The following is an 11009-nucleotide window of genomic DNA, read 5'->3' as shown; positions in this document are numbered from 1 at the left end:
CAGATAAATGTTCCCTGACGTTGGAGCCATCTGCAGATTCAGCCCTCGCACTCCTTTCACTCGTGCCTCCGTTCAAATGATTTCTAGAAAGGGGAAATCCAAAGAATTGTTTTTCCCCTTTCAAGCTCTGCCTTTGCAGCCCCCTGGGAATATCACTGATCACCCAATGAACAATTAGCACTCAGCCTTGCCATACTCTCAGTTCCATTATTACACCAAGGCAAAGGTGTCGTGTTCCTGCTGCTTCTTCCTGAGATGGTAACAAGAGCAGGGATTTTTCTGGAAGATGTTTTCTTAAATACTCCCTTTGGGGTTTTCAAATGAAACTCCTTAGCTGCTGTGACATGAGCTAACTCTACCTTTTGTTGAAAACTGCTTGTCTTTTGTTATTAGCTCTGTTCCAGGGTAAACAGTTGGAAATGTCCTACTGGTTCACATTAATGTCAGGTTTCACATTCAGGACTGTGGTTAGAAGCTGTGCCAGAGAAGCCCTGACAGGTGTACTTGGAATAAAGGGTGTTTTGATGCTTTTAGGAGAAAAGAGGGGTAAAATTTCTTCCAGAGGTGCAGGCTGTGCTCTCTCAGCTGTATTTTACCCCTTTGTAATGCAAGAACAAAAGCCAAAATGTGCGTGAAGGTCCTGCAAACACTCATGGGGGATGGGAAAAAAGCAGGCACAATAGGGACTGGCACACCTGTGGCTTCCAGGAGCAGCTCTGATCAACAAAACCAAAGTCCCACCAGCCTGTAGTGCCTTCTCCTTGCTTCCTGCAGGGAACTTAGGCCTACCAACAGGTGAGCACTCCTGCTGTGTGTCACACAAACGGGGCAGCAGGTCAGGGATGTCCTGGCACGGAGGGGGTGACAAGCCCCAGGTACAGTCACATCCTCTCGTGTGTGGGATCCCTGACCACAGAGCAGCACCAACAAAAACCATTCCCATCTTCCCAAGGGCTCAACCTCTCAGCAGGGATGCAGAGGTGAAGAGGGGGCTCAGCAGGAGCTCAGGGCTGGGCAGGAGCTCTGCAGGCTGGGGAGAGCTGGGGCTGTGCGGGCGCATCACCCGCCTCCTTGAGGGTTTCCTTGCTGCTCACCCTGCTGAAACATCTTCTCCCTCAGGCTAAGCGGTTCATGGCTCTTGGCTTATTGCTATTACAAGACATTTATGTTTCATGGCAGATGGTTTAGTGCACAACTTGTTGTTTTGCCTTTTTTTTTTTTTTTTTTTAACCAAGGTAGATCAGCAGGCAGCGGTTCAGCCTCAGCAACTCTGGGTTGGGATATCAGTTTTATCCCACGTTTCTTTAAAGCAAATGAAAGAAGAAAACAAAAAGGTTGGGAGAGAAATATTTTCATAGTCACAAGGTTTGTCAGTTTTATAGTATATTTGGCACTTATTTTGTGATGGCCGAAGTAGGATGTCCCAAGCACCTTGAGAAAACCGCTAAAGTACAAAATAATGAGTGAAGAGTACAAAGCTTTGTGACTGAATGCATGAAAATACACTGCCTTTCAGCTAAGCTGCATGGAATTTGACCTTGGCACAAATGATGGTGCTTCTCCACCTCCCTTCCGACCTGTGCCTTTTCAGACAATTTGCAGATTTAATTTACAATGCATTTCCATATACAGAGGAAAAGTGCTACAACTTTATCTGTCCATGGAGTCCCAGTAGTCTCAGCTCACCAGATGTTCCTGACTCATTTAAACAGTGCATTGAGCTTTGCTTAGTGTGATAATTTTGAAATGCAACGAGTATGGGGACACATAATGAGGAGTTAGAGGTAGTGGCTGTAAGGGTAAAAAGTTTCAAGGAAAAGATCAATTGCCTTGTGTCCAGCTGCATTACCATAACTGTGGGTATTAATTGTTGTGCAAACACCTACAGGTCACTCTGAGCATAAATTAGGTCTTGATTTCTTTCCTTAAGGCCAGAAACCTGATCAATAACCTTCATTTAAAAACAGGACCTCACTGCCAGCAAAGTCTTTAACTCAAAACCTTGTGATCACCACTTGGGTTTGCTGCAGCAGGGATTGTACCTGGCTCTGGGGTGGGAAGGAGTGTAAAGGACATTTTTTTCAGCCATGCCTTCCTACCCCCAGGAGCAGGAGCAGCTGAAGTGTTTTTTCCAGGGACTGACTCCTGTTGTAGCACTTCCTCCAGAAGCTCTGTAAGGGGCTCCCCCACTCAGCCCATCTTCCCTCCAGGGAGGGTGGAGGTCCCACAGGCCCTGGCAGGGAGAAGGCAGAGGGAGAAAATTCACAGTGACCCTGCAGAGACCTCACCTTAGAGACTTCACTGCGAGGTTCCACTCCAAGGCCAAGAAATAAAATGCAGAGAGATATTTATGTCTAGGACAACAGCCCATGGTGTGGCAGGACCCTCAAAAGGACACAGAGAGGTTAAGGGACACCAAAAGGAAATTTCATTTTCAGCCAGTAGAGACCAAAAAAAGAAAAAGAAAAAAAAAAGAAAAGAAAAGAAATCAGCATTTTCTCCAGCTGAAAGGCAAACCAAGAGTTCACGTTTCCTAAAGAAGTTGAAATCTAAGAAACCACATAGTTACATGAATATTTTCCCCTTAAGGAATGTCGGGGGTTTTGTTTTTTAAAGCTTAAAATAGTTTCACCTCCCCTCCAATATCTTGCTGAAATAGTAAAAAATCCTCAACCTCACTCAAGCTCGCAATAAATTATTTTTGCCCTATATTTACAGCAAGGTCAATTTTTTCTCCCTGGATTTCTTGCATATAATTCATTTGAATGGGGTGGTTTCTATGTCATCTTTAATCTTCTAAATGTATCTTAAGCCCAAATTACAAATCCTAGAAATGAGTGACCCATAATGAATTCTTAACCACAACTTTCTGGCAGAACAAATATACTTCTCAAATATGCAAACTGTTAAATGTTTTCTTATCATACTAAAAGTGCGAATTAAATTATAATATGATGAAAAAGTAGCAGTTTGCAGTAATTCCAAATGTGGCAAATCTTCAGTAGTGCATAAAATTATTCAGTGAACTGTGGAAAACATCAGAGCAATTCTAGCCTTAAAGCTTTTCTTCCAACAACCAAAAAGTGCCAAAAACAAGCAAGCATAGCTAAGCATTTCATCTTGGAAGCAGCTTATTGAATTAATAAGACAAGTCAATTAATGTAATGCTCTGTTGCTTCAGGATAAAACATGAAAAGGAAAAATATGGAGCTGTTTACTGTAGTGAGATCAAGCAACCATGAAGTCTGTAAAGTTAAAGTTGTTAATTTCTCTAAAACCTAAGGAAATGATCAGCACAGCTATTGTATAGACTCACTCTACATGCAAGTTCTGAGTGAGATGTGGATCTTCTGCTGTCCAGACAGGCTTTTAATCCCAATTTCCTCTTGCTAGGAGTCTGGTTTGCCTCTCTACTGCAGAAGCTTGAACCTGAATTGCTGGTTCATTCACACTGGGCAAACATTGGAACAGCCTGCCAGGGAAGTGCTGGAATCACCAGCCCTGGGAGTGCTCACAAAACGTGTGGATGTGACACTCAGGGACGTGGTTTAGTGCTGGCAGTGTTAGGGGGATGGTTGGACTTGATGATTGTGGAGGTCTCTTCCAACCCTAAAGATCCTGTGATTCTCCAGGTTATGTTTGATGGGCTCCCCTGTGTCTGAGAGTTCAGTGCTGACTGCTGAGCAAAGTGACCTCAGAGGGGTGCAGGGTGTTTGCAACATTTCAACAGCATTTCTGCATTGTGGAGCAGAGAGGAAAACCAAGGGCTGCAAGGAGAAGCTCTGTATTTCAGCAGAGCAGCCTGTGCTTAAATCATGGCAAGGTCCTGATAAATTGAAAGTTAAGGTTGGTAATCTTTGCTTTCAGGTCAGTTCCTCAATTTTCATTTAACTTAATGCTAGGCTTGTATGTGCTCAGAAATCCTGATTTCAGGTGTCTGAAAAAGTGTCTGAGAAGGATGGAGTCAATTAATGGTGAACAGCTGGTTTTTCTGTAATAGACCCTATCTTCCCAGAAATCCTCATTATGCAAACTTTGGGTTTGATTTGAAAAAAATTATAATAATCCTGATCAAGAACTTCACCAGTTCTGAAGTCCTATTTTTCAAGTCTTCTGCCCAAACCACTGCCTTTGATTGCAAGGGACTAATTAGAGCAGTTTGAACTGGGCTGCTGGGGGTACAGAAATGCCTGGCTGTTGGGAGGGATGAGTGCCTCAGTTATTCAGGCACAAAATGACTTTCATGTCTGACAGCACTTTGGTGAGAGCAACTTTCTCATGGCTATTCTGGTAAAATCCTGTTAGGTGTGAAGGGCAGCAGGTGGAAGGGAGACAGCAACACAGGCCAGGGTTATACTCATTTCTGTGAGGTTGGTTTTTGGGGCTCCTTTCCAATTTTCAAGGCTCCAAATGGTAGAGCTACAGAAGGTGGAGCTGCTGTAGTCTGCAAGAAGATGTTAAAGGAAGATCAGGAGGGCTGGAAATCATTGACAACTCTGTGGTAAACCAGTTCTAGTTTTGGGGCTAAACCATTCTAGGAGATTTATGCTGCTCTTCCTAATTTTGCCACCAGGTCTTCAACAGCACTGACTGTAAGGAATCTTTTCACTCTTATTTTCTTTTGCAGCTTTTTTCCATGGTGGAAAAAGGGATGTATTGTGGTCCCACTGTAAGTATTTTTTGAAGATTGCTGCTAGATGCACAGTGGAGATGATATTGTTGAGAAAAGCCATTGTGACATTTCTGAGAGCTTTTGAGGGGCAACTTTAACTCCAGGATCTCACAGATCATGTGCAATGAGCAGTCACAAAAGTCAAAATTAAATTAGTATGGAGGGGAAAAAATATTTTTAAGTCAGCAGTGGGGCTGCAAAACAACATTATGAACCAGCAAATACTGTGGGTCAGTGATGAGGGAAACTGAGGTACCTGCAGAAAGCAGATATTGACCCTTACTATCCAGTTTTTTGGGGTGAATTCTGAAACTTCAGCTCAGAAAATCTTCCTAGGCAGCAGGTACAATGTGTGTGGGTAACTCTCTCCTGTTTTGATCCTGTCCCAGTTGTTCTCCTTGCCTTGCTGGGCACTGGTGAAATGTTTGGTCTCCTTGAGGTCAGTGCCTAAAGACTTGCAAAAATACAAAATAATCTAACATGCATTTTAATTTGTCTTATATATAAATACATGGAGTATCATTTCAGAGTTGGCTGTTTCAGTTTTTGTTGCCCAAGGCTGCTGCTGACTGTAAGAAGACACTGTTGGAAAGAGCACTGCAAGGTGGAAGTCCCAGGTTAAATGGATAAAACATCTGGAAGGGAAAATGGTCCACTATTTTGAAAACTGCATTCAATTCTGCTCAAATCAGAGAAGGAGACACAGGTTACATGAGCTAGAGCTGTAAACAAATCAAAGTGGTCTGATAAAAATAAAAAGAAAAATTGATATAAAAAAGGTGTTTCAGTTATGGGAGTAGATCAGAATACTGTTTATAATCCAACAATGAAGCAAATGATGAGATGAGTTTTGCTGAATAAAACCAACAGGCTCTTATTCCCTGTCTTGTTTTCTGTGCCAAGTAAAAGAACAGGCTTTTGTGTAAGCAAAGGATAATTTTTTCTGCCTTGGACAAAGACAGAGTAGAGATGAGGTGAATGGAAGATAGGCTGTAATAACATTTAGAAACCAGGTGCTGAGAGAGTATAAAAGCTAACTGAGAATGTGATATTCTTAAAATAATCACATCTCAGCACAGATGAGCAGAAAATATCACTTCAGGCTTGTAAGAGTCTTACAGCTTTGGGTGCCAGAATTTCCCTGTCCTTGCATTTATGAGTCTTCCCTCTCTCCTATTCCAGATGAGGAGAGAGCAGTTCTAGGACATACCAACAACTGCTATGAATTGTTTTGCTTTGTTTTCCATCCAGTCACTCTTCTCTTTTGAGACTGTAAGAGCCAAAGTCAGAGGAAAATGAAGCCAAATGAGTGAAGTGCTCATGGAAGCTGCCTCTGGCAGGTGCACATCCAGACTGGGGAATTTCTTTGTTGCACAGCTGCTGCTACTTAGCTGATGTGTCTTTGAGAGTCTGGTGGCCAAATAGAATTGGGAGATAGAGCCAAGCTGCTGAGGAAAAACATTGCAGGCTGGTGGTTCCTCTTGAGCAGCTCTGAACACACATGCCACCAAACTCTGCTCAAAGAGCAGGTAATTCCACTTAGGTGGGAATGCCTTCCTCAGGAGGAAAGCTTTATTTGGACTGTAGTGCTGTGCTGTAAAACAGGAGTGCTGTTATCACACAGACTCATCAGTCAAATCCAGACTAGACTAAGAGCAGGGGAAGCTGATGGAATACAAATCTGCTTACTGTGGGTCCAGTGCTGAATGATAAACTTGCCTGTGGCAGAATTAAAGGAAAGCTGCAGAGTGCCTGGAGGTAGCACTGCAAGGCAGTGACGTCTTTGTGACAGGTCTCCTTCCCTGCCCACGTTCATTACTAAGATTTAAGTGGGGTTCAGTGTGACCTATCAGTTCCTATTCAAGAAGTAAAACTGGTGGAAGATTTGCCCAAGGGATTGAATTCAAGAGCCAAGTGCAGTTTTTATTTTAAGACATTTTTAGCTGATCTTTAGCATTAATTCAGTACTGAGGTTCTTCAGGTTGCAAAATGCTTGAAAGGCTATTTAATTTCAAAATTACTTTCAGGGAGTACTCCCTTCAAGCAGAGAAGGACACAGAGACCATTGTCTTTAGACTGTTACATTTCCTAAGTGTTTCTCTGCTCTACATCAGTGTCTGTGAGACACCAGGAGAGCTTTAGGGACTTAGGGTCAGATCTGTAAAAACTCTGGACCATTCTACATGGGACATCATGAAGGCTCTACTAATCTAGATAGCAGAGTCTATCAGAAAGAAAATGTAATTTTCTGAGCACAAAAAGCTCAGAAACAGCATTGGCACAGGCTTCCCAGAGACATGGTGGAATCACTGTCCCTAGAAGTGTTCCAAAACCATGTAGATGTGGTGCTCAGAGACAGTTTAGTGCTGGACTTGACAGTGCTGGGTTAATGACTGGACTAGATAATCTTAGAGGTTTTCTCCAATCTCAAAGACTCTATGCCTGTGCTTGGATCCCACACTGTGCATTTCACAGCAGCTTGGCCAGTCCTTCACTTTTTATTTCAAGTCCAAAAAAAAGTCTGATCAAATCAATAGTGATAAATTTCCCTCCTGCAGAGGCTAAAACTGGTGGCAAGCCCCCAATAGCCAGCGTGCTGAGTTCTTGGGTCTGGTCAAGGCAAAGGAGACTTTGGGAAAAGCAACCAACAGAACGGGTTCAGGGGAGGTGAGGAGCTGACACTTGACTCCTCTGCTGCAAATCAAGCAGCAGCAGCAGCACCTGCTTTGCAGCCAGGGCACACCTGAGAGGCACCCTGTGGCCCTGAGCTGGGGATTGCTGCTCTGGGCAGGGAAACACAGGGAGCTGCTGGCACAGATTGGCATCTCGCCTTCCAAAGCACACAGGAGAAAGGAAAAGAGTGAAGATCACATAAATCACTGCTGCTGTGGGGGACAGCTCCCTGAAAAGGGCTCTCTTCTTTAGTCTGTGGGGCAGCAGTGGTGATAAAGGGCTAATAGAGATGGATGAATGTAATTGAGTGGTGTGAAAGAGAGGGGATGGGATGAAATGAAAGTGAAATGAAATAGGAAATGAAGAGGAATGGCAGGTGGGAGGAAGAAATTACATATTCCCCTGAGCAATATTTTAGGTTATGGGTAGTTTGCTTCATATCTAGGTGGGCCCCTAGCCCCCACTTCTAACTGAATCAAGGACAGTAATCTGAGAAATAAAACAGATGAGAAATAATGGGAAACAGGTTAGTAACTTGATGTTCAAGCACGTATTTTGTTTCTGGTCAGACAAATTTGATTATATTGCTTCATGGTGGGAAAAGAAAAAAAATAATCCCACCGTGAGTGTTGGATGAAAAGATGCCATATCCAGGTCTGTTAGATGGGAAAGACCTCTGCACATTTCTGCATTAGGAATTAGAGGTATACATCAAACAAAGGCAAAAGTTTTAGCAAAGATCTGCAAAATGTGCCCACACAGGAATATTTGTCAAAAATATTTTTTTCCCACGACTTAGCTGCTCTCCATACTATCCTCTCCCATGGCAGTAGTGCTCACACTCCCAGGTGAGACCAAATTATTTGTGCTCCTCATTGGCTGGTTCACCATTTTTCTGCTGGAAGGCAAAGTGGGCTTTCTCCCCTCAAAGTCAGCTTTTACATGAAAGCCTTTCTCTCAGATGGATGTCTCCAAAAAATCCTGACCTCCAAAAGAAGATCTGTTGGTCATTTTTTTCAGCCTGTGAGGGTTAAGCAGGACCATTTTCTATCTCTGCTCTTATCTGAAAGGCTCAGAGCAGCTTCTACTATGAAGCCATGAAACCAAACTAAGGCAGGACTGTGTCCCTGTGGGAGCAAGAGGTGTTGGAGTACACCTGGGGGGGATCCTCCAAGCACCAGTGGTTTGAAAATCCCAGCTGAAGGGAGATGCACAAGCTCTGCTCAGTTGGTGCTTGCACATGATTGTCCACACTTGACTGCAGTTCCCCTAATTTTGCTCTCTGTGACTCAAGCTCAAAGCCAGGGTCTGCTCTCAGCAAAATTTCACTGATGTGAATCACAGATGAACCATCCTCAGCGATGACCTGAAATCCAGGAGCCCTCGGTTTTACTGCCAGGTCTGCTGCAGGTTTTTAGCTTCACCCTGGGCAAGTCTCAGCTCTTTTGAGTTTCAGTTTCCTGCCTGGAAAGCAGAGGATTCAGTTCCTTTCCTCAGAGCAGCATGGTTTTATAAAGTACAAATATTTGTGAAGTGCTTTGACTGTGTGAGCCTCTGAGAGAAGAAACCATAAATATGTGTCAGGCCTATGATCTGAATTCAAACCAGTGAACTAGAAAAAGTGTTGACAGCCTGAAACCAACTGCCCTGTACACACATCTCCTTCTGTCTACCTGAAAGATTATTTGTGGAATGTGTTTCTATTTTTCTCTGACAAAAAAATAGAATACCAAGCAAAGAAGCATGACCCACTTCTTTGTCAGGCAAGCTCTAAACCCTGCTTACTGGGATGTGACTGAGGTATTGATAAAAGAGAAGCTCATTTTAGGCCACAGTATTCATCCTGCCCTTGAAGAAGAAACAAAGCCTGCCACCTTCAGATGAAATGGATGTGCTTTCCAAGCCAAAGTATGTTTATCTCCACCACAACTTCTCTATGATCTGTAATTATATTTGGACCAGCCAGTGAAACAGGGAAGTGGCAAATGAGGAGAGTTAGGAATGTAACTAATCATTTTATAACAGGAAAACATCCCAGCAGTACACCACTGACAGTACCTGCACACTCTGCTAATAGTCAGTCAATGGGTCTGATAAGAGCATCACTCATCACAAACTGCTTCACCTTCAGCAATTTTTCATGGTCCTTTCTCTGTGTAGTGCCAGGTATGGGTGCACATCATGCTGATCCTGATGTTGGCCATAGGAGTGGACTTCCTTCAAGGTTTTGGTTTTGTTTTTTTTTATATAGCATATGGTATATTCGAAACAATATCAAGTCATACCACACTGCGCCTTTTATTACCAGAGATTTTTGGACAGAAGCACATAATCTAAGTTTTCTGAATTAATAGGCAGATGGTAGCTACCTCTTTTTTTGGTATTTTTTTCCAACTTGTACATTTTAGATTTACAGAACTTGATTTCACACATCTGAAGAAACACTGACATAAATCTAAATTTATCTTTGATGCATTTACAAATATTCTTTTTTTTTTTTTTTAATTTCCTGAAGCGTCTCTGTCTAGACTTCTGCCAAAAAGCATGAACTCTCATTTTTTCCTCTATCAACAGAAATACCTTTTAACATTATGCAGAGAATGGCATGACTGTCACTTTCCCATGAGGATATGAGGACCATTCACTCCACCACTGAAACACATCTGCTCTCCATTGGCCAGGGTAAGTAGCTCTGACATCTTCCTGCTGCACACTCTGCTACTGAATATCCTGTATTGATACTGAATATCAGCTGAATATCCCTGAAATGCAGAATATTTGTGACTCTAGGCTTGTTGAATTCTTTTTCATTATTGTTTTCAACTTGGTTCCCTGAAACAACAAAGGTTAGCTGCATCTAACTCTTAATTGGACTTCACGTTCTATCAGTCATTATTTTTGCAAAGGCCTTAATTGCCCTCTAAAACATTTTAATTAAAACAGCAATTTCTCGATGCCGCACTTCACGAGCAGATTTCTGCGGCAACTTCAAAGAGACGCAGCTGTTTACTGAATTTGGTGGGGTGGCATTTGAGGCTGCCTACTGGCAAAGAAAAATTCATAAACATCTCAAAGAAACTTTTCCTGTGGTAATGACAACATTTCCTTCTGACATTTTAGCAAGTCTAATATTTCCCCATCTCAACAGGCGTGTTCCACAGGCGCAGCACAGCAGCGTTATCTGCTCACAGGATGAGCCACGGCAGCAGCTCTGCCGTGGGGTAAAAACCTCCCAGTGCTGGTACCTGGGGCTTTGGCAAAGGGTACCAGAGGCCACACATGGGTTTGTTTGGGGCTCCTCTAATGGAGTATCACTAGACTAGGAATAAGGAAACCAAAGTTCAGTTTCTGCTGGATTTTCCACAGCTCCCCAGTGTGATTGTGGGCGGCTGTATGGCTTTGTGTGCATCAGTTCCAGCTGCTAAAAGGCTGATAACGTGTCCTGGCTTTGAAGGAACTTACCTGCTGGTCTATCTCCTAGTGCACCAAGGGGTGCTTGAAGGGGTCTTGAGGTTTATAAAGTGCTGTTTGAGTAAAAATCAGAAATGCCAGGGGGTTATTTTGGAGGAGTTTCTCTTTACTAGTGGCAGGGGAGCCTGGAGCTGATCTTATTTGGGGTAAGCAGGCAGGCAGGCAGTGTTCCCCTCTGAACTGAGATATGATG

This window comes from Fringilla coelebs (genome assembly GCF_963513975.1).
Source record: "Fringilla coelebs genome assembly, chromosome: 13".
NCBI classification, from domain to species: Eukaryota; Metazoa; Chordata; class Aves; order Passeriformes; family Fringillidae; genus Fringilla; species Fringilla coelebs.
This window is presented reverse-complemented; position numbering follows the sequence as displayed.